Genomic DNA, 23421 nt, shown 5'->3' with positions numbered 1-23421 from the left:
TGTTTCTTCCATGGACTCCTTAATTTTTAAAATTTCCTAAACCTGCTTATTTCGTCCCTAAAACTTCATTTTACTAGTCCAGTCCCTGGTTAAGAATCACGTTTTTAAGTAACATTCAGTGACTCGCAATTATGCTTACAACATAATTAAAAGGAAATTTAAAAAATTATACCTGCACTATTATCTCAATTTAAATGAAGTGTTTGTGTGTGTGTGTGTGTGTGTGTGTGTGTGTGTAGGTGTGTGTGTGTGTGTGTGTGTGTGTGTAAGTATATGCTTAGCAAAACTCCGAGGAGTATATTTTTTATCTTGATGTATTTGTCATGTTTCAGTTTTCAATAATATGCCTGCATAATTTTCTAGACATAGTTTATTATTATTAACATTATTAAAACTTTTAGATAGCTATTCACTCAAACTTGATTTATTACAACAGAGTTTAAACGAAACATTTGCTTTCTGCCACCTGCATACTTCTCTTCAACCTCCCCCCAAATATCTGCTCATTATTTTTCTCAAAAAGTGCATAGCTATTTAATGGTTTAGTGGGGGCTTCACTTTAGGATTTCAGTTAGAGCATCTGCCAACAAAGATAATAAAGGGCAACTATTTTTTTAAAAAGGGGGTGATGAATACTTTTTATGAATAATTATGAGTTAGATGTGGAAACATTTCTTTTTTCAATATTTACTGGTATATATTTTGCATACGCTTCTGGAGAGGCAAAAATCTATGGTTGGCTTTTTATTTTATTTAATTCCTGTAAATATAAAATAAGTACTTTCTTTTTTTTCCTTGCCACCTTCTCTTTCAGTAAGATTATCCTAGCCTAGCAGGTTTTTAGGAGATTTGTTCTTCTTTTGACCTTTAAAGTTCAACAACCTGAATTTAGAAGTGAAGTGCCTAACCCTAACTATGGAGCAAGGAAGAAAGTAATACGGAGACAGGATAGAAGAGCCTGGTTCTTTTAAAATGTCACCTCCTGGAGAAGAGTTTGTTGGGAAGAGAAGGAATTCCTGGAATCGGTCTAGGGGTGCTCCTGAGCATCTGATTTAATACCAAACTGCAGACCCAAGAAGCTGGCAAGTACCGTTACAGAAAACTGGAATAATCAAACAGTGCGGAGAGTTTGGAGTCACACTTTATTACGCGCCGGTCCAGAGGAATATGTCTCTCAAATTCTGGGCCCCAACAAGGAGGGATTTTCCCTATTTATATGTTTTTACCTTCTTTGTCTCCCAAATATGGGGTGTTTTTGGTCCCTTTTGCAAATTCTTAAAGAGCCCCTATGTGCTGGGGCCTTGAGAGCTCAACCAAAGGCCTGGCCTGGTGCCAGCACTGATAATTTTGTCCTGGGAAGGTTTAATAGCCTCTCTGAAGTGGTAATAGTCTTATTTTTTCCTTATTATTTAAGCAAGCAAGCATTTACAGAAGCCAAATAGCAGGGTTAAAATTTTAAACAACAGTTTTTATGTATGATGGGTGCTTCAGTACAACTTGATAAATGAAATAATACCAAGTCAGTGTAAGATTGAGCCCTAGAATAAAGGTTCCTCTATACAAACCCTAAGATAGCTTAAAATCAAGCTTCAAAGGAATCATATAATTCATAAGTAGCCGTCTTCCAGAAGAATTCCATCACTCTTTAAACAAATACAAAAAAATCCAGCATTCAGCAATATAATTTACAGTGAACTGCATCCAATCAAACATTACTAGACAAAGAAGTAGGAGAAAAAATACCATAACAGAAGCAACAGAAATAGACCCTGAAATGACAGTGATGCTAGAATTAGCAGATAAGTACATTAAAACAACTATTATAAATCTGGTCTACATATACATAAGCATGAGGAATGAAATAGAAGATGTAAAAAAGGAAAAAATTGGAACATCCAGAAATAAAAAGTACAATAACTTGAAATGAAAATTTTTCTAGATGGGCTGAAGCCATTTGGCTCAGTGATAGAGCGTCGGTCTGCAGACTGAAAGGTCCCAGGTTTGATTCCGGTCAAGGGCATGTACAGTGGTTGCGGGCACATCCCCTGTAGGGGGTGTGCAGGAGGCAGCTGGTCGATGTTTCTCTCTCATTGACATTTCTAGCTCTCTAACTCTCTCCCTTCCTCTGTAAAAAATCAATAAAAAAATTTTTTTTCTAGATGGAATTAGTGAAGATTAGATCTTTTAGGAGATAAGCTCAGTGACCTTGAAAACATGGTAAGAATTTAACCAAAAGCACAGAGAGAAAAGAAACTGAAAAAGATGTACAGCAACTTGGTGTCCTATAGGCTAATAGCTATGGGTCTAACATAAGTGTAAATTGAGTCTCAGATTTGGGGGAAGGGTGAGAGAAAAAACATTTAAATAAATAATGGCTGAAATTTCCCCAAATTTGAAGAACACTGTAAACCCACAGATCCAAGAAACTTATACCCCAGGTAAGACAGACACACACACACACACACCTCAAAACACCATAAGAAAAATGCTCAAAATCAATGATAAAAACAAAAACAAAAACAAAACAACAACAAAAACAAGAAAAATACCTCTTACAATTAGGTAGAGGAAAATAAAGACATTACATACAAATAAATAAAGTTAAGAATGGCAACAAACTTGTCATCAGAAACTGTGTATACCAGAATACAAGTTAATGGCACTTTTCAGGTGCTAAGAGAATTGTCAACCGTGGATTTTATATCCAATAAAACAAGAAAATAAAGGAGGGAGAAATAACATTTTTAGACAAAAACTGATACAGCTTATGACCAGCAGATCTACATTACGAGAAATATTAAAGGAAGTTCTTCAAGCAAAAGGGAAAAATAATACCACATGGAAATTTGGATTATACAAAGGAATAAAGAATGGTAGAAATGATTCATATATAGATAAATATAAAACAGATTGTTTCCTACTGTTTGACTTTCTTTGGAAGTTAACTGACTGTTTAAACCTGGTTCAGCAATAAAAGGGGATAAAGTACTGATACACACAACTTGAAGGACTCTCAAAAACATTATAGTGAATAAAATAATGCAAATGCAAAATAAAAAATACAAAGTACAAATCTGTTTAGTGCTCTGGGTTATTATGTACAGAATGCTAGAAAAGCTAGATTTAATCTATAGTGACAATAAGCGGACAAGTTGTTGCTATAGCTGAGAGTGCAGTGTGATTGGCCAGGATGCGGTACAGGGAATGTTTGGGCATGATGAATGTGCTCTATGTCCTGATTATGGTGGTAATTATATGGATATGGGTGTTTATAAAATTCATTGTAATGCATACTGAAAATGTATACATATATCACTTATATGAAATATACTTCATTAATATAAAAATAACTTCAGTAATGTTTTTTTTAAAACTTATATAAATGTTGAAAGTTGTTTTAACAAAAGATTAACTTCTGACTAATGTTTGAAGACCTCTGTGTTAAGGTTGAAAATTAATCGACCCGAAAAATCCATTTAGATAAATCAGTATATACAATATAAACAAGAATGCATGGATTAAATATCCTTAAACAAAGAAAGAAAGATGAATTCTCAGTATACTTTCTAGTCTATGATTTGATGTTTTGGAATGGGGCCCTTGCATCCTTAGAATTCATTGATGTACTTTTCTAATTTATTTTAAATGATTTTTTTTTTTTTGGCAGTAAGATTCCAGCTAAAAGGAAGTAATTACATATAATTTATTTTCCATTGTTCTTCTCTCTCTCTCTCTCTCTCTCTCTCTCTCTCTCTCTCTCTCTCTTTCTCTCTCTCTCTCTTTCTCATATAGAAAGAATATGTGGAAGACACCCTAATGTTCCTTAGAATCTATTCTTCCTTTTGGGAATAGAAGCCCTAGATTTTACCTGAGCACATACATGGGTGACCACCTAGACAGGACATCTCTCTGCTTCTTTTATAGAAGGATGTGACTTTGTGATTCAGAGGTGAATGGTAGTATGTGTAAGTTTACAACCTTAAAAACAAGCCACTTGACCTAGAATTTCTTTTTTTTCTCTGCTTGTTGGAGGTTAGTTACAACAGGTATAGCTGTCACCTAAAAGAAATAGAGGCTATATGGAGGGTGATAGGGCCAGCCTGCCTCCCTGAATGATCCTGTGTAGCACTCCTCCCCATGCCACACTGTATTGTGACATGAAAAAGAAAATTTTCTAATTTGAGCATTTCTGAGGATCTTTGTTATGGCAGAAAGTTTATACCCTAATAGAAAATGAAAGCACTTAAGAGTTCTGTGTTTTTCTCTGTGTACTGTATGGCCATGTGTAATATATTTTGGTGTATATTCTCAATTAACTATTTCTAAAATAGCATAGGATTGTATGCCAAGAGTTATATTGATATAGTAGTTATTTAGAGAGTGTTTCTCAAATTTCCAAGTTATGTTTAAACTTTTGGTACTAACTAGAGGCCCGGTGCATGAAATTCATGCACGGGGGTGAGGGGAGGGTGTCCTTCAGCCCAGCCTGCAACCTCTCCAATCTGGGACCCCTCTCACAATCCAGGAATGCTTGCTACCAACTGCTGGCCTGCCTGCCTGCTGATTGCCCCTAATCAGTTCTGCCTGCCAGCCTGATCACCCTCTAAGCACTCCCTGCCAGCCTGATCAACACCTAACTGCTCCTTTGCCTGCCTGATTGCCCCTAACTGCCCTCCCCTGCCATCCTGGTCACCCCTAACAGCCTTCTCCTGCCAGCCTGGTTGCCCCTAATTGCCCTCTCCTGCTGGCCTGGTTGCCCCCAACTGCCCTCCCATGCTGGCCTGGTAACCCCTAACTGCCCTCCCCTGCCATCCTGGTTGCCCCTAACTGCCCTCTCCTGCTAACCCCCAATTCCCTCCCCTGCCAGTGTGGTCACCCCCAACTGCCCTCCCCTGCAGGCCTGGTTGCCCCAAATTGCCCTTCCCTGCTGGCTCGGTAATCCCTAACTGCCCTCCCTTGCTGGCCTGGTCACTCCCAACCACCCTCCCCTGCTGGCCTAGTCCCCCCAACTGCTCTCCCCTGCAGGCCTGGTTGCTCCCAACTGCCCTCCTCTGCTGGCTTTCTTGTGGTGACCATCTTGTGTCCTCATCGGGACAGGATCTTTGATGGTCAATTTGCATATTACTTTTATTAGATAGGAAGATAGGATTATTAATACATTAAAATTTAGTACTGCTTTCTAATTTTTGAGGTTGTCTTTATGGACTTGATTATGATCAATTTCAATAGAGTTTTATAGACCTTTTTAAAGTTGTTTTCTTTTAAAATACCTAAATATTCTGTTTTTCAACTTTTCTGTAATTACTATTATATTTATCTGTCCTATGAAAGGCTTAAATATATAAATCAATGATTTCTTTTATTCATTTTTGTTTACATTTCTGTCAGTTTTTGGTTTGGTATGTGTGTTAATTTATTATTTACTGTCAAAATCTCAAATTGAGGATTATACATTTTATCAGAATGATATGACTTTCTAATTTATGCCTGGTGCTTTGTGTTTTTGCCGGCATTAATATTAGTTTATATTTCTCTACATCTTTGGCCTTCATGTTATATTTATCCTTTCTTTTCATTTCTTTTAAATATGTTTCCTAAAAGTGGAACGTAGTTATATTCATTTTTTAACCTCGTGAAAACCTTTGTCTTTTAACAGATATTTTAATTCCTTTATGTTTATTGTCAAAATTGATTTAATTGGTTTTACTTCATTGATCTTATTTTAAGCTTTTTGAATTAAATTCTTTTTTGTTTTTATTGTTGTTGTTTTTTTTGCTATTTGGTTCAGTTTATCTTTAATTTTGACTTGATTGATATTTTAAATCTGTGTATATCCAAAGGTAAATAGCTTGCTTTCAAATATGCTAGTGATTATATTTTCAAGTTATTTTAAAACCATAAATCTCTAATATCTATAATTAGCAGTTAAGAATGAGATGGTACTTTTTGTTTTCCCTCAGTATAAAATGAGAAATTTAATTGCAGTTTGCTTATCTGTTTTTTAGTTTTATTTATATGATATGAGATTTTAATCTCAGACTATTAGTAAGTTGTAATTTGAAATTATTTATAAAATATTTCTTTCATTAATTTTAATATAGGCATTAAAATTATAAAAACTAAGGTTATCATAATTTTCAATAAATTGTCACTGTTTTCCAAATATATATTAAAATGAATTTTTAAAAAGTCATTAAAAATATACTCTTGTATCATATTACATTACTCCACTTTATTATCTTGTTCTATTTCCATATTCTGTCTTAAAAATAGATACTCTTCTTCTTTTCCCTGTTGCCTACTTTCAGATTATTTTTCTACTTATTAGACCAGGGAAATAGAAAATCCAATTTGAAATTACAATATGAAATGTTTTATTTGTTACTCACTATAGCAAAGTGTAAGATTTAGAATGTGTTTGGGATTATTGGATTAATGGGTTTTATGGTAATGGGTTGGGGAATATTACCAGTTATGTACTAGTAAGCTTGTTTCTAAGATGTCCTTGTCAATGACTGTATCAAATAACATAGAACATGGAATTTACATTATCATTAATGTTTGTTCAATGACAGCAAGAAGCTGTCCTCTGCTGGTTTGAGTCTCTAGTAAACTATTATTCTTACCTTGAATGTTCCTAATCATGCGAATTCCTCAAGTGGGCATTTGGACTCTGTTCTTTCTCTAGAGTAATGATGCTTATATGTGGGAGTTTTCTCATATTTTTCAGAATGTACTGGAGGACTCTTTAGGAAAGTGAGATCTTAGAGGACACTCAGCCTTGTCTTGAAAACACTGTGGAAGGAAGAAGCCTGTAGCAGTTTTTAGGGGTAATATCTTTAAGAAAACAGTGATGTTTGACCCTTTCTGGTTTTGCTTAGTGGTTAGATCAGTGGTTCCCAACCTTTTTTTTGGGCTATGCCCCACCTAAGCATCTCTAAAATACTGTTCCTCTCCCCCACCCCTACCTCATGACATATAATTCTTATTCAAAAAGTGAACTCTATTCACCTGGAGGAAGCCTTAAGGCAATTAACTTGGTCTAAACCAGCTTCCAAAGGACATGTGTATATGAAAGAAAAAGATAAAAGAACAAAAAGATTGTTGAAGTACTAAAAAATAAATCACTAAGAAATTGTTAAAAATAATATAAAGTAATATGAAAAATAGCAAATAAAGTTTCAAAACATAATAGAGAACTAAAATGCATAAATCTGTCAGTATATATTTATAAACTGTATATGAGGCCCCTAGAATCATAAGAAATGCAAAAAATTTACTGTTAATAACTCATTCTCGAATTGCTCCCCTTAAAAGTTAAATTGGCCCCCTGTTGGGTGTGTGCCAAGCATTGGGAGCTACTGGGTTAGAGCATTGGCCCTTGCACCTTTCAATTCCCAGTCAAGGGCACATACCTTGACATACCTTGATTGCAGTCTTGATCCCAGAAGATTTCTCTCTCTCTCTCTCTCTCTCTCTCTCTCTCTCTCTCTCTCTCTCTCTCTCTCTCTCTCTCTCTCTCTCTCCTTTCTCCCTTTCACTCCCTCTAAACATCAATGGGAAAATTTCCTCGGGTGAAGATTTTTTTTAAAATAACAAAACTCCCCAGTGATGTTTGCTAGGTTATTCTTGGAGATGGGAGACTTATCTTTCTCACATTTTTTGAGCAGATAATTATGTAGCTGTACTACCAAGATCTATAGGAAGTAACTTGAAGCTGAGAATAACAGCCTCTCCAGGACTGTGGTTTAGGATGGAGTTCTTGGCAGGAAACTTATTTAGTGTGGTATATGGAAAGCACATGGGCTGAGGAGGCAGGAAGACCTTTGTTCTAGCTTTGGCTCAGTGTGTGTGTGTGTGTGTGTGTGTGTGTGTGTGTGTGTGTGTGTGAGAGAGAGAGAGAGAGAGAGAGACACCATGGCAAACCCTCAACTTTTCTGGGCCTTAGCCTAGATATATTACAAGAAGAGGACTCTCTAAGATCCTTCCTTTGACTGACCAGGGCACCAGGAATAGAAAGGACGTTTTAATTTTACAACATTTTTTAAGATGTCCTTAAGCAAAGAAGTTAGCTTAATTTCATCTTGTAAAGTCAAGAGGAATAAATCGCTTATCTTACTATTATACTTTGAGTAAGGAGAATTAGAAGAAGGGATCATATGTGACTCGTGTATTTATACTCTGATCTAATATTAGGTAAGTGACATTTTGTAGTCGAGAGGCCCAATTATAACACCTGGAAGTAATCTGGTAATAGAATGACTCAGAGGAATATTAAATCACTATTTTCCCCTGAGAAAACTGAGAAAGGTGTTTATCTACTTTTTTTTTTTTTCCATTGGGATATGTGCGTGTCTTGGGATTGAGGATGCTGGTAGATAGCTTCACTGTGGGTAGTAGTCAAACATCAGATTTAAGGTCCCACTGAAGATCTTTCATTGATGAGCTCATACGTGGTGAAGGCTGTCATCCCTGAAATTAGCAATAGAATGCTGCTCAAAGTAGTTGTTTGTCATAATCTCAGCTGGGCATGGTCACAAGCTTGGTGGGCAGAAAGAATTTTGAAATAATGCCATGCCATAATTGTGAAAGAGCTAGGAAACATGCTGACTGAATAAAATATGCACAGCAGTCACATGGTGACTCTTTTTGAGGAAAGGCTTTGTTCTGGTGGAGTCCTGGAGGGTGGGCCACTGACAGAGGCTCCAGCCAGGACAACGAGGGAAAGATCATGCAGTGGACATTGGTTGTTTCTCTCTGTTGTCATCTCTTAGAGGACTAAAATATAATTGAAAAGTTTTCTTTACCTCTCTATCTAGAGCTTCTAGGGGTGAAAAGAGAATTGTTTCATTTCTAAATACATTTCATTTTAGTAAATAAAGCTTCATGGATAAATCCAAGTAAAATTCAAAACAAATTAGAAACTTGGATACAAAATATAGGTGTTAATGCCACCATACAGAACACCTCTCTAAGAATGCAGAGATCAACATTCAGTAGCTTCTGTTTTAACTTGAGTGAGAGAAACAGGTAAATAGCTACTCTGTGCAAGGCTATGTACTAGATGTTGATACGGCAAGGTAATCATTTGATACAGTCCATGTTTTCAAGACATTTATAGTCCAGAGGGAGAGGAGTAAATGTGTAACCAGAGCACAGGGTTCATGGAGTCATATGAGGGATGAAATCATTAGAATACATAACAGAAATTGATGCAGGGAACTTTAAATATGTTCTGAAAATGGAACTAAGCAGTTTTAAGGAACTGTTCCTTCAGTGGTTGTAGTAAGCTGCGCTTAAAGTTATGTTCCAAGCGCTGCACAGTTCTCATGTTAAGGATGATAATAATAGCCAAGAATTTTACAATGCTTTCTCTGTGTCAGGCACAATTCTAGTGCTTTTCATATAACAAGTTATGTAATCCTATAAAGTAGGTGTTAATATTAGCCAATTAACTTAGGCCCAGAGAAGCCTAGTTACTTAATAACAACTAGCATTTAGTGGATCTGGAATTTGGTTCCAAAGTTCATATTCTAATTACTGTCCTAAGACTTACAGAATTAAGGGAGTCATCTTCTGGGAGAACCATTGTTGTATAATACATTTTTGTACTTAGAGCAGCTTAATATTAATGAATCCATAAGTGAGCACGTAGGAGAAAAAATTGTATATACATATGTCTTTTTATTGTCTAGAAATAAAGCTTATCTTATAATTATTATTGGAATTGCCTTGTACTAGCTATAAATTATAATAGAATTTTTAAGTTAAAATTATAGGAAATATCTTTTGATCAAACACTGTTCTCCATGAATTTATAGAAAAGGGCCTTTTTGGTTTTTAAATATCTCTAAAAGAGAATCCATAGTCTTCCGCAATCAGGAGCTGAATGCCATAGCTCTTTGAGGTAGGGATTTCCTATTCAGCCCAGTGTCCTCCTGGTCAGTTGGAGGTTGCTTTCTCTATCACTCATCCTTTGAAATGTCTATCTCTTTTTAAACACTAGAGGCCTTTAATTTATAAGCTGGATTTGTAAATTGATGGGGCCCGGCCTGGTTGGGCCTGTGGTGCATGTGGCTTATTTCTGTGTTTGGAGGCCTGTTATTTGCTGCTCTCAGGGAACTAATAAGAGCTTTGGTGACCTGGTTTGCCCACAATTTATAGGCTCACATCTAGGAAAAAAGAATGGAACCAAAAAGTCAAAGTCATGGTTGTAAACTACAAGGAAAGTTAGAATTTTAAAACCGGCATCAGTATGCTACAGACAAGAATTAGAAGTTAGAAAGAGCCTAGAAGGAGACATTTTTAATTAAAGCAGTCCTCAAGACATTTGAAATTGTTAGGATGATTTTAAATAGGAAACCCTTTGGCTTTAAAAAGAATCAAGGATTCAGTTTTCTGTATGTTGTGTTAAATATAAAGACATACAAAATTTAAGAGGAAAAGTAATCTTTTTATTAAAGCCATTTTGATTTATGGTTTTCTGACCTTTGAAAACCTCCCTGCATCTTGATAAATACATTGAATTGTTTTAAAATGGTATTAAAATAATTTCTTTCGCAAAAGCAAGTATTTTTAATGTAGCAGTTAGGAATATCATTAGGAAAATTATTGAAAGTGATATCTACCAGAAAGCTGAATAGTATATTTATTTTTCTATACCAGTGGTCGGCAAACTCATTAGTCAACAGAGCCAAATATCAACAGTACAACGATTGAAATTTCTTTTGAGAACCAAATTTTTTAAACTTAAACTTCTTCTGATGCCACTTCTTCAAAATAGACTTGCCCAGGTCATGGTATTTTGTGGAAAAGCCACACTCAAGGGGCCAAAGAGCCACATGTGGCTCACCAGCCACAATTTGCCTACGGGAGGACAGTTCAGGTTGATCAGGTTAGTGGGGGAAGCAGTTGAGGGCAAGCAGGTTGGTGGTGGTGGGACAGTGGGGGCAAACAGGTTGGTGTGTGTGTGTGGGGGCAATTGGGGGCTATCAGGCCAGCAAGAGGGGGCAGTTAGGGTCAAGAAGGCTGGCGGGGAGGGGCAGTTGGGGGGGAGCATGCTGGCATGCAGAGTGGTTAGGGGCGATCAGGCAGGCACACAGGTGAGTGGCTAGGAGCCAAGGGTCCCAGATTGGAGAGGGTGCAGGCCGGGCTGAGGGACACCCTCCCTGAGCACAAATTTTGTGCACCGGGCCATTAGTTGCTAAATAAAGAAAAGAATATTTAGACCTCATATGGACAATTAACTAAAAATAAAAGTAAACTTTTACATGTAATATTTAAATCAACTATGAACTTAAAAGAAATTTACTAAGATAATTTGTCTAAGTTTTATTTTCTATTTTGTTTTTTAAAACTTTAATTTTATTTACAAAAGGAATATAAAGTACTTTGAAAAAAAGCATTACAGATCAAAGTTCCTTTTGACTTCTATCTTCCCATCATCCCAGAAGTCACTATTTTGCCATTGTTTTATCCAAATCATTTTTGAGTATTTATATGCATGTATTTCTATGCATATAACAGAAATGTGGTTTGAATGGATGTTAAAAAAATAATTCCCAGATTGTATTTGCTAGTTCGTTCTAAATGTGACCTTGCAATATGTTTTGGTTTTGATACTTCAGTGATATTAATAATAGCAACAGATGTTTATTGAGTAGCTATTATGTGCTAGTCAAGATAGTTAACATTTTATATATAATTTATTCTCATAATCTTCATAATGAGTTTTGGAGGTCTGAACCCTGAGAAGGATTATATCCACCAAGAAAGACTCCTCATGGTTATGGGCCCAAAATCATAATCATATTCTAGCAGCCATTGCTAACAGAAGTCTCTCACAAGCTGCATTTCAGGGCAAAGCTACAGACTGAGCTTCCAAGCTTCCTCAACTGTGCTCCTGCTGTCTGATATGACCCTTGTGAGGGAATTGCTGGTATCACCTTTCACCCAATGCACTGAGACCTGCTCTGACCAATTGGAACTCTATACAACTGTATCCTCATTTGCATGTATGCTAACGAATCAGAGAAGCTCCATGATGACTAATTGAAATGCATGAAGCTCACCAATCAGGACAGTGTTATTTGAATCAATCAGAACTATGCTGTTTGGATTCCTTATTTGCATTAAAATGAACCAATTGGGAACTAGAGCAGGAACTTCTCTATAAAAAGTGCCCTCCCTTTTGACTTGGTGAAGCACACTTTTGGTTTTCATCAGAGGCTGCTTTCCCCCAATTTGCAAATTGTTCACTTAAAGTTCCTCTTTTTACCACAGCCCAAATTGGAGATTCCTGTTGGCACTGGGTTGGTGGGAGCAACCTTTTGTTGAAATAGGTGAGTATTCTATATTCATTTTATATTATTAAAAATTTACCTTAATTTTATCTCACATTTACATTAAATTGCTAATGCCAGTAGTTTATCATCCTTTAATGGGTATTCAAAAAGAAAACATATATAATGATTTAAAAATTGGTAGGAATATAACTTCTAGTTCTGTTTTGTTATTCATATGACTTTTTCTACCAAGTCCCTGGAGTATCTTTGCTAAGCCAGAAGGCTGGAAATAAGAGGGTTACTCCTGCTCACCTTTTAGGAATGTGGAGGCATTTTTGTCATATCTGACTCATTCCCCATGAAGAAAAGATAACCCCAGACATTTCCTCAGTAGTTAGTGCTTTTAAAAAACCTAAGGTTGTGTTGATGTTCTTGTTTGAGGGAACTATTATGGGATATAAGATCTAGGAGAAAAGAGGTTTGTTTTTGAAAGATGCTTTTCATTATGCCCTTAGTCATACTGGTATGAGGAAATAAAGGTTGCTGCAATGAGAACTCTGAGAATTTTTATGGGAATTGGTAGGAAGGAAGTGATATTGGGTGGGTTGAGAGAAAAAAAGGTAATGCTTATTTTGTATACCCTGATTTTGGACTTTGGATGAAGATATTTAAAAATTACATGACAAAATTGAGATTTTATGAATGGGATAACTGTCAGATGTAAATCACAGTTCTGCTGTTTAATTAGCTAGGTAACCTTGACAAAGTCACTTTATACTACTTCAATAAAATAATACCCACCTTATAAAGTTGCAGGGTTGAAATTACATTAAGTATTTTTATACATTGCAAAGCGCTATACAAATGTGCAATGTTAGTTGCTATTTTTGCTGTGTTTATTATATTTGTTGTCAAGGCTGTCTACAGTTTGCATCTTTTACTTTAGCTTCTGTTCTGAAGACTTACAAAGCTTGCTTCTGTCTTTTATTACTTGAAAGAGAATACTATATGAAGGCTCTGTTATTTTCAGAAAAGAAAAAGAGACCTTTTTGCTGAATCAGTTAACAAAATTTGAAGGCCTAATTCTATATATCAATCATAATTTCTTCAAGCCTAATGTAAGAACTGAAAATATTATCTATAGTTATTCTCCATGAGAGGAGATATGCTGAAGGTCCCAACAATTAACATTTGTTTATCATCATTAGTGTTTATAGATATTTTTACCTTTTGTTTTCAAGGTATTAATAAAGTATTAATTATTGTCAACTTTTAAAAGTATTTTCTAATAATTTTTATTGCACTAGACCATTGTTTGAAAAACAAAAATTATCTTGCTATAGTTTCTTTTTGGTTATATAATACTTAAATTATTTTGAAATCTCAATATACAATGAGGATATGAAGTTTTTGTGCTTAACAGAACATGACATGAATTAAAAATCATTAAGAAGCACTAAAAGGCCTGGTTAGTGTGGCTCAACAGTTGAGTGTAGATCCAGGAACCGAGAGCTCACTGGTTTGATTACAGGTCAGGACACATGCCCAGATTGTGGGCTCTATCACCAGTGGAGGGAGAGGGGACGTGTGGAAGGCAGCTGATCAATGATGTTTCTCTCCTCTCCTGTCCCCTTTCTCTAAAAATCAATAAAGACATATTTTTAAAAACAACAACAACAACAACAACACTGAAAGTGAACTCTTGTTTCCAGATGAGGAGATAGCTCCATTGGGTTTCCATTTGGTACACTTAAGAGTCCACATTATACTGGGGAACTGCTCTATGGTTAGAACCCCAGTTAGAAGTCTGGTTTATTATTCGGGAGTTTTTGTTTATTACCTTGCTTCCTCTCATTCTACTAATTTTTTTCCTAATGTAAATTTTGTATCAACTCTAAATCTATGGAAAGAGCAGGACCTTTAGCTTGTCACAGAGTCCTTAGACTGCCTATCTATGAGCCAGTTTTAAAAGTACATCACAACTCATTTTTATTCCACAATATTTTAGAAATTAGACATTAATCTTTTAGCTTTAAGGTGACTAGGAAGTCTACAATTGAAATCTCATTTGCCATTTGAGTGATGTGCCATTTATTGTACAAAAACACTATGGGTATAGGATATTTCTTGAAGAAGATATATCTGTGCTTTGGAGGAGGCACTTTGCTGGGGGGAAAAATCCTTTGGTTTTATTGTTACCCCTCTGGATAGTTCTAAAAAGTTTACCCTTTTCACTTTAATTGGTGGTTTGCTTTGTCATCTCTGTCCTCACTTTCATTTATTTCTTGACGTACTCTTTGTGGCAGAACATCTCTATCCTGAATTATGTCAATGGGAAAAGTTAAATCTTATTTCAAAGGAACTGTGAAATTCCATTCCATATTTTAAACTTAGTCTATTGGAAAAATCATGTTTTTCTTCATTTTATTTGGATACCCATGCCCTTATTCTCTGAGGATTGTAATGAGTTTTTAATCTATCTCACCTATTTATAGGAGCTGAGAATTTTCCCCTTTCCAGAAGCAGTTGTATTAAGAGAAGCTTATTTTCTTGAGATCTCAACAAGAGTTCTTCTCTAAGGAGTCTAAGATCTGCAGTCACATTTGCTTTTCCAAATTAGCAACTAGGAATATTTTAACTTGCCTTGACTATAACTAAGTTACTTTTAAAACAGAAAGTTCATAATCAGTTGAATTATTTCAGCTTCTGGCTTACAGTCCTAAAGAAACTTTTACATAGAGTAGACAAAGGCTGGAGTAAGAATTTCTGATTCGATTGCATATTATTTATTATGGAAAGAATGTTTTCCCTCCAGACTGACTAGGAACAAGATGTTTAAACATAAGCCAGGGTGGAGACCAGTTTGTTTGGTCAACTTCAGAGGAGCCATGTTTTCCTACTTACCATGAGTCCGCCAACTATTCACCCCCACCCCCGCCCAATTCTTCAAGTTACTTTGGAATTATTCCTTTCGGCTCTGTTGGATAAGGCAGTGATACAGTGCAAACGTGGCAATAAGAAAGGCTGAGGCTGTTTTTGTATCAATGTGATTTTATGTCCTTATGAATTTATGTTGTACTGTGTGTGTCTAAATATATAAAATGTTTTGTTTTGTTTTTTCTTTTCCCCGGTCCCCCTCTGCTGTTGGCTTCTGTATTCCCATAGCTGGATTTTATGCAGCAGGACTCCATTTATCACAGGCAGTGGGAGGGGGGTACAGAGATATGAAAGGGTTACTGTTCACATTTCCTGTGTAATTCCCTGTGATCTTACTGAGCTGTATGTAATTCCTTTCTTGATGTTAAACATTCCCAGGCTCCTATAACCTTCTAGCCTACTTGTACTGGCCAAGTTTGTCCCAGGTGATCATATGGGCAAATCTCCTGTTTTTAAAGATTAGTAATCATTCCTTCCTCCATGAGATAGGCTAAATGCTCATTCCTTTGCAATCCCAGAAGAAATCCTTTTGATTTAAAACAGGAACAGAAAAGTAATGTATTAATTTTAAAATTTAAATTCAACAGCCACGTTTGTTGTCAAGTTAATTAATTGTGTATATTTAAAAACCTTTTGATTCTTGGTTTAGTGGATTTCTAGTTAAATGAAAGCCCCTTGATCTATTAAAGATTATATTCTTCCTTCTTAAAACACACTTAAAAATGGATTCTAATTCTAAAAAGGTAGATTTGAATCTATCATCTTTTAGTTTATTTAATAGGTAGATCATTTTAAGTTGCCTCAGATATAAAGCTGCTTACCTGAAACTTCAACATTTCTGCTTCAGTTCCATTCAGAAGATGGTAGTTGAGCATAGGGAGATACTTATTATTTTCTGCTTTTTCTCTGGTTTTAAAAGTACATCACAGCTCATTTTTATTCTACAATATTTTAAATATACATTTTTGTTTTTGGAAAAAGGTATTCTGTTTTTGCATTTGCCTTAAATTTTAGAAGAAAATGTTATGCTCTTGTGAAGCATAAGAATGTGTCAGCAGCTGCTCATAAATTAATAGGGACCAGTACTGGGCCAGTACTGCCTTCTCATAGGTAATGAACTTTTGTTTAGACACACCTCTGGGTAAGTTTCTTTGTATAACTTATAGCACATCTCTGTGTCCCAATACAACAACACAGAAACCTAGGGGTTTGGGGGATGAACAAAAATAAAACCATGGCTCTTTGAAGGAGTTTCTTTGTTTTTTTTATAATATATTTTATTGACTTTTTACAGAGAGAAAGGGAGAAAGATAGAGAGCTAGAAATGTCGATGAGAGAGAAATATCGACCAGCTGCCTCCCGCACACCCCCTAGCGGGGATGTGCCCGCAACCAATGCACATGCCCTTGACCAGAATGGAACCTGGGACCCTTCAGTCTGCAGACCGACGCTCTACCACTGAGCCAAACTGGTTTCGGCATCTTTGAAGGAGTTTTAAATTTCTAAACTAAATTTAAGTTTGCTGATATTTAGGCCAAAGAAAAGTAATTGCATTGCTTAAAGCAATGAGATAAAATGTTTTTATCCACTTAACCAAGTGTGTTATGGTTTTACATGGACATGGGTAGATGAATTTTTAAATGGATTCTATTTAGACCTATTTGCATGGTTTTTAATTCTCATTCAACTTTAAACTTTAGTTCCTCAATTTCTAAAAAACCTATCACAAGTAGGTTTTCAATAACAGTTTGTTGAATGAATGAATGAATGAAAGAGACTGCAACTGCCATATTACTTAAGTAGATCTTTAATTGTTTTATATACACTGAGTGGCCAGATTATTATGATCTCTGAACGCATAATAATCTGGCCACTCAGTGTGTGTGTATGTGTGTGTGTGTGTGTGTGTGTGTGTGTGTATTAGAGGCTCAGTGCATGAATTCATGCATGGGCGGGTCCTGCCAGCCTGGCCAGGGGGAGGGGAGTGGTTGGCTGGCCTGCCTGCTGGTCGAACTCCTGGTCAAGGGGACAATTTCCATATTAGCCTTTTATTATATAGGATATACATTGAGTGGCCAGATTATTATGTGTTCAAAGATCAGAATAATCTGGCCACTCATTGTATGTGTAATTGATTATGTGCATGACAATAATGTTACTCTCATAATTTCTGTTGTTATTGTTCAATGTTTTTTTTTGTTGCTATTAAATAGTTAATTCCCTCACAACATTTTATGTCCAAGTTCTTAAGTGATCTACACCTGGCTGGCCTAACCATGACATTGCTCTGTAATAGGAAAAAATAACATTTAGTCATGAGTTAGTTAAATCATAGTCTACTAACATTTCCTAAAATCTCTGGTGTTTTGAAATTTACTTTATGGGGAAAGATTTTTTTACATTAGATTTACAAAGATTCATTACCTTAAGTTAGGTAAATCTGATTAGATAATTCTAATATCCCTTGCTCTTGCTATTATGGAACATATTTCTACTGTAACTGATAGTATATTATGCCATCATTTTCCATTTATATGCTAAGTGATGAACTGGGTCTCATTTGTTTTTTGTTTCTTCGGCACCTAACTTTACACCATGCCTGGTATCTAGCAGGCATTTACAAATATTTGTTGATGTGGGTGTATGGAGGGGGGAGACTTAATTGCTTAATTATTCCTAAGGGAATACATTAGTGATTGCCATTTCCAAATCTCAAGAGAAATATGTTATTGTTAAATACCTTTAAAATATAGTTTATTTCAGATTTACTTATATCTGTCTTCTCTCAGAAAGAATTTAAGATGATATTCATTAGTACACATAATATGACATAAAGTTTAAGTAAATGAATAAAATAACCAAGTTGGAGGACCTTTAAAAAAAAACCTCAATATAAAATGACAGTAACCAAGATAATGAAGCATTGGCATAAGGATAAGCATATATATTAATAGAGTGGAGAGTTCAGAAATAAATCCTTACATTTTTGGTCCATTGATTTTTGCCAAAGCTACTAAGGCTTCAATAAAGAAAGGATTATCTTTTAAACTAATGATTCTGGAAAAATTGAATACTCATATTTAAAAAATGAACTTTCTCATAAAAACCATGCACAAAAATTAATTCAAAATTAATAATGAACCTAAATGTAAGAGTTAAAGTTATAAAACACGTAAAGGGAGGCATAGAAGAAATTTAATGCCTTGGATTAGGCAAAGAGTTGTTAGATATAGTAACACCAAAAACATGAGACATAAAAGCAAAAAATTGATAAATTTTACTTCATTAAAATTAAAAACTTTTGCGCTTCTTAAAGACAGTTAAGAAACTGAAAAGACAATCATAGAGAAAATATTTACAATTCATATCTGTTAAAGGACTGTATCCAGAACATGTTAAGACCTCCAACAGCTCAATTAATAGAAGACAAATAACCCAATTATAAAAAACTAGAAGCGAAGAGAAACCAAGATGGTGGCATAGGTAATACCCAAATTGCTGCCTCACACAACAATTTCAAAACTATAACTAAAAGACAAAATGAACACCATCCAGAACCACAGGAAAGCTGGCTGAGTGGAAATTCTACAACTAGAAGCAAAGAGGAAAGCACATGGAGAATCAGAGGAGCTGCAAAAGGCTGAGGTATAGAGACATGCATGCGGGCAGCTGAGAGCCTGGCTGACTTTCTCTAGGGGGAAGGAGATAAAAGCTTCTGAATGCACTGAACCCCAGTTCCAGGCAAGACCCTGGGGACCCAGGTTTATATGGGGGAATCTGAACTGTCAGGAGGAATCTTGGGGAGCACGAAAGGCAGAGGTCTGGAGGCATGTGTGCGAGTGCGTGAAGAGTGGACTGTCTGCTGAATGCCGCTGGCTTTCTCTAGCTGGTGGGAAACAGAAGCACCCCACTACACTGAACTCCAGTACCGGGCGTGAATATGGGAATCCAGATTCACTGTGGGAGAAACTGGACTGTCTGGTAGCAGGCGAAACTCTAGCACATGTGTCAAACACAAGGCCCGCGGGCCAAATCCAGCCCGCCAGGCCTTGCAATGTGGCCCTCACCGCACTGTCATCACTGCACTCCGCTGTCAGTTTATGACATTGTCAGTTTATGACTGTTCAGTAAACCATTCGGCCTGCGATTTAGGCTGGATTTTAGATTTTGGCCCCTTCTCTGATTGAGTTCGACACCCCTACTCTAGGGCATCTTACTCATAGAGGTGCTTGTAGCATACTGAGGGACACTGAGACCTAGGGGCATCATAGGGCAGGGCTGATGGGAAGCCAAGACTGTCTGCTCAGTCCTGAGACTCCACCCCATCCAAGCTGAGCACAGAGGCTTTTGCAATTTTGCAAGTCTTGTCTCATAAGGCTGTCTCCAACACAGAAACTCTCCTGGCGTGGACACAGCTGATCCTCACAGCCAATTAGCCTGGAGGTCAATTCCTCCCAGTGATACCAACAACAATCAAGACTTAACTACAACAAGGCTGTATACACAGTCCACAAAGGGGTGCACCATGAGTGTCCACCTTAGGTAATTGGGGAGGCCAAGCCACTGGGCCATATAGAACACTTAGCACACAAAGCTACCCTACCAAATCAGGGAAGCAGAGAAAATGCAGAGATGAAGAAACAGATCACAAATTAAAGAAATGGAGGAAAATAAACGACTGGATATATAGTTCAAAACCACGCTTATAAGGTTTTTCAAGAATTTTCTAGAAAAGGCTGATGAATTTAGTGTGACCCTCACTAAAGTATATGAAAAAGAAACAACTAGAAATTAAACATACACTGACTAAAATAAAAAATATATATACAGAAACCCAACAGCAGAATAGAGGAATGCAAGAATCAAGTCAAAGATTTGAAATATGAAGAAACAAAAAACACTCCTCCGGAAAAGCAAAAAGCAAAAAGAATCCAAAAATTTGAAGATAGTGTAAGAAGGCTCTGGGACAACTTAAAGCATAGCAATATCAGAATAATGGGGGTGCCAGAAGAAGAGAGAGAACAAGATACTGAAAACATATTTAAAGAAATATGACTGAAAACTTCCCCCACCTGGTGAAATAAATAAACTTACAAGTCCAGGAAGCACATAGAACTCAAACAAAAGGAATCCAAAGAGGACCACACCAAGGCACATCATAATTAAAATGCCAAGAGCAAAAGACAAAGAGAGAATATTAAAAGCAGCAAGAGAAAAACAGTTAATTACCTACATGGGAGCACCCGTACAATTGTGAATTGATTTCTCAACAGAAACTACGCAGACCAGACAGGAGTGGCAAGAAATATTCAAAGTGATGAATAGCAAGAAAATACAACCAAGATTACTCTACCCAACAAAGCTATCATTCAGAATTGAATGATAAAGAGCTTCACAGATAAGAAAAAGTTAAAGAAGTTCATCAATACCAAACCAGTATTACATGAAATGCTGAAAGGTATTCTTTAAGAAGAGGAAGAAGAAGAAAAAGGTAAAGATAAAAATTATGAACAACAAATACATATCTATCAACAAGTGAATCTAAAAATCAAATGAAGTAAAAATCTGAGGAACAGAATAAACTGGTGATTCTATAATAGAATCAAGGGCATAGAAAAGGAGTGGATTGACAATTCTGAGTGGGAAAGGGGTTTAGGGGATGTGGGAAGAGACTGGACAAAAATTATACACCTATGGATGAGGATAGGGCAGGGGAGAGGTAAGAGAAGAGGGTGGGGAGCTATGGGGGGGGGGGAAAGAGGAACAATTGTAATAATCTGAATGATAAAGATTTATTAAATTAAAACAAAAACAAAAACAAACAAAACCTAGAAGCCTGATGCACAAAGATTCATGCAAGAATGGGCCTTCCTTTCTCTGGCTGCCTGCACTGCCTTTTCTCTTTGGCCCTGCCTTCCCACCCTGCCCAAAGGCCCTGGGGCAGGATGGGATGCTTGCAGCATTGCCTAACCCTAACCTTGCCCCACCCCTGGCCACTCAGCGTCTGCAAATGCGAATTAAACCACAATCTTTGTTGAGTTAATTTGCATACTCACTCCTGATTGGCTGGTGGGCGTCATGGAGGTACACTCAATTTGAATCTTTCTCTTTTATTAGTGTAGATAACTGAATAAGCATTTCATTAAAAAAGATATATGAATGATGAATAACCATGTGAAACTATGCTCAACAGCTTTTGTTATTAGAAATATACACAGAAAAAAAACAAAAGTATTATTTCTTACCTATCAAGATGCCTGTAGTCAAACATACAGATAATATCTGGTGTCTAGGATGTGGAAAAGCAGGGACTCTCATATATTGTTGGTGAGAATGCAAATTGGTATACCTACCTTGAAGAATAGGCATGCTATTTCTTTGTAAATTAAACCAGCTTTGCCGAAACTGGTTTGGCTCAGTGGATAGAGCGTCGGTCTGCGAACTGAAAGGTCCCAGGTTCAATTCCGGTCAAGGGCATGTACATTGGTTTGCAGGCACATCCCCAGTGGGGAGTGTGCAGGAAGCGGCTAGTTGATGATTCTCTCTCATCGACGTTTCTAACTCTCTATCCTCTCCCTTCCTCTCTGTAAAAAATCAATAATAGATAGATAGATAGATAGATATAGATATAGATATATTTTTAAATAAAAATAAATAAACCAGCTTACCATACATATTAGTCAGGTTCTCCAGAGGAACAGAACCATTAGAATGTATCTATAGGAAGAGATTATTTTAAGGAATTGGCTCACATGATTGTGGAGGTTGGCAGATCCAAAATCTGGCAGGAGAGGCCAGAAGTCGGGGTCTCAAGAAAGATCTGTAGTTTGAATGCAAAGCCAGCCTGCTGGAAAACCAATAAGAGTTGACATTGCAGATGAAGTCTAAAGTCACTCTTCTTGGGAATTCCTTTTGCTCAGAGAGATTAGCCTTTTGTTCTATTCAGGCCTCCAGCTACTTGAATGCGGCCCACTCATATTATGGAGGGCAATCTGCTTTCTTCAAAGTTCACCAATTTAAATGTATGTCTCATAAGAAAATACTCTCCCAGAATAATGTTTGACTACATATCTGGACACTGTCTAGCTACGTTGACACTCAAAATTAACCCAGAAATTTCACCTCTCAGAATCTACCCAAGAGAAATGAAAATGTATATCCACACAAACACTTGTACATGATAGTTCATAGTAGCTTTATTCATGATAGATAAAAATTAGAAATAATCCAAATGTTCATATACTGGTACTGGTAAGTGGACAAACAAAATGTGACTGTCTATGCATTGGAATACTATTCAGCAATTGGGAAAACAAAAAGAAAATACAGATATATGTTGTAATATGGATGTACCTCAAGAATATGATAAGCGAAAGAAGCCAAATTCAAAAGATTAAAAATGATATGATCCCAGTTGTATGATATATCTAGATAGAACAAATCAGAGGAGGTTCGGGCATGGGAGCAGTGACTGACTGCATATAGACTCAAGAGAATATTAGAGTGTGATGAGAATGTTCTAAAATTAGATTGTAGTGATGATTATATGGTAAATTCACTACAACATCATTGATTTGTACACTTATAACAGGTAAACCCTATGATATGTAAATTGTACCTAATACTATAAACAAAAGTGGGATGATAAAAATAAGACAGATGGACTAAGGGTCAGACACATAATGCATTTAATAAAAGCTCTTGTATTTGCTTGAGGTGGATGACAAATTTTGCTGTTAGATGTGTTTTCTAGTTTTCACAAGATCAAAATTTGTCAGGATTTTAGTGGAAGCCTAATAATTGTTATTTATAGAAAAATATATCATTTTAGCCATACTGCAATATACTAACTATCTCAACTGCATCCTTATAGTAAATAACTGAAGACTATTCTCCAGACATGTTCTTAAACTTTTCTACAACACAGACTAGTGGCTTAAAATCAAAGGTTACTGTATTAAACGCAGTTCTCCTGGGTGAATAGAGAGAACAATAAGAGGACAAAACCAAAGAATGCTGTTTAGTGTTGTTGTCCTAATCCCTACATTTAGAGTAATGAATGGCTGGACTAAATATTCCTGCAGCAGTTCTGCAGAAGCTTTTGGTGAAAACTGAGTAACAATAAGATTAGCATTTTACTCCATGACAAGTAGCTGGAGTGTGGTTACTGTCAGATACAGTTAGATGTGGAGTCTTTTGC

General features: G+C 36.3%; 1 protein-coding gene across 3 annotated transcripts in view; it reads left to right on the top strand.

Moving 5' to 3' along the window:
- Positions 1-23421, top strand: part of ZNF438 (zinc finger protein 438) — a 140717-nt gene that overhangs the window by 47291 nt on the left and 70005 nt on the right. For all 3 annotated transcript variants that reach the window (XM_084875937.1, XM_084875935.1, XM_084875936.1), the window contains one exon: positions 12283-12341. The gene's annotated coding sequence lies outside the window, so the exon portion shown is untranslated. The remainder of the gene's footprint in view (positions 1-12282; positions 12342-23421) is intronic.

This window comes from Pipistrellus hanaki (genome assembly GCF_964339955.1).
Source record: "Pipistrellus hanaki genome assembly, chromosome: 1".
NCBI lineage: Eukaryota > Metazoa > Chordata > Mammalia > Chiroptera > Vespertilionidae > Pipistrellus > Pipistrellus hanaki.
Note: the sequence above shows the minus strand (reverse complement) of the source record. Positions and strands in the feature narration are given on the sequence as shown.